The following is a 1,659-nucleotide window of genomic DNA, read 5'->3' as shown; positions in this document are numbered from 1 at the left end:
CAATCATTTTTAAAAAATTCAAGATATGTGTTTTAATTCATTTTTGGACATTCCCAATGTAGTGATATTCTTTCAACACAAGATGGCGAGGTGGAGACTTTCTGGTATGCAATTAGCGCACCATATAAGGCAAAGGATTGAAGTCCCCTCCCAGTTCTGACGAAGTCTGCGGTGATTGGCGGACGAAACGCGTCAACGTATTGACGTCACTACGCTCGGCGTCTTCACAGGGTGCGGCGCCCACGAGGCGGGAAGGAACGGCGGTGTCACAGCTCCCTGTTAGGTAGGCCCAAGACCCTCTGAGAACTACCAGTGGGCTATTATCACAGCGGTTCGCAAACGGCAATCCCTCAGGGAAACATATCTTCCACCGGTGGCAAGTTATTTAAAAGCTTACGGCTGTTGAGATTTACAGAGCCTACATGGCGTTAATAGGGCATGATTCATGGGCCTAATTTACCCTGTATACTCGGGGAATTTTTTGGAATTCCTCTCAGGAGGAGAATCTACATATATATATATATATATATACGCTATCCTACTCAGGTATTTTTTGCTGTGACATAGCCGCATCCTTTAAAAACCGCAAATAACCTTCTCAAATTGAGCAATTTTTGGAAACCCTTTATTGGGTACATTAAACTTAGGTATCTACGGCCTGCTATATGCTATATACACATTATATGTGCTTGAAATCCACGCATCGTGTATACCTGGTCCCTCACCCCCATATGCATCTGTGAAAAAGCATCAAGGACCTGATCTTAGTTCAAGTCGACAAGAGTCTTCTTGATCCTCATTGATGGTAATATATCCACATTTTTATATATGTTTTGTTTTCGGGGTACCTGATGCCCAAGATCTACACATTTAACTTTTTCTATATATATCCTCAGAATCATTTGGTACTGTGGACCTTGTTCCATTTGGGGTGGCTATCCAGGAAGTCCCTACACTTGAGAGGCGGGTATGATAGTTTCACCTTTGAGAAGGTAACAGTAGTATCCATTGACTATTGTGGAGGGAGGTCTGGTTAATTTTGGATGTGATTTGGTTTCCATATTGCTAGATACATACCATGTATTTTTGTGTTCCAGCTTGTACATTCCAGGAGGTCCCTGATATACACTGGGAACACACCCACTGAATACACGGCTCACACAAATATTAAGCAGGAAACCTACGGAAATCCAGGATAATTATTTCATCATTACACCACTCTGCCTTATATGGTGCTCTGTTGGCTAAGATGACCCTAAATTGAAGACGCTAAGTGCTTTTTAACATGATTTTATTTTTTTCATATGTACACCGTGCTCATGTTTAACCTCCCTATGATCTATGTGATCAAATAAAGTATTGTTAAATTCATTTGAATTCACACTACTCCGCGTGGATTACTTAGAAACCTTCTTTTTTAGATAGGTGTGTTCTTGTCACACTATCATATTGTTTAGTATGCTGTTCCCTCGGTTTATGTATCCACACTTATATAAGTGAGTCGGAGATGTGTCTTTGACATTAACAATTAGTGTCATTTTTGGTGGCTTGCTCCTGCTTTGTTGTTATCATTTTTAAATTATGCTTTCCTATTTTTTGCCATAAAGGCGTATATTGGTTTGTTATATTTTTGATTATGCTTTGAGAATTATTACTGTA

The 1,659-nt window shown here is 40.0% G+C and overlaps 1 long non-coding RNA gene across 1 annotated transcript; it reads left to right on the top strand.

Annotated features, from left to right (window-relative positions):
• The first annotated feature begins 583 nt into the window (after window positions 1–583).
• LOC149442339 (uncharacterized) lies at window positions 584–1,371 on the top strand. The gene is made up of 3 exons (XR_016307203.1): window positions 584–805; window positions 897–992; window positions 1,098–1,371. It is a non-coding gene; the product is annotated as an uncharacterized LOC149442339 (long non-coding RNA).
• The last annotated feature ends 288 nt before the right edge of the window (window positions 1,372–1,659 follow it).

This window comes from Staurois parvus, unplaced genomic scaffold (genome assembly GCF_062004578.1).
Source record: "Staurois parvus isolate SC_StPar_1 unplaced genomic scaffold, SC_StPar_1.0 ptg000897l, whole genome shotgun sequence".
Taxonomy (NCBI): domain Eukaryota; kingdom Metazoa; phylum Chordata; class Amphibia; order Anura; family Ranidae; genus Staurois; species Staurois parvus.
The sequence above is the reverse complement of the archived record's forward strand: the minus strand, read 5'-3'. Positions and strand labels throughout refer to the sequence as shown.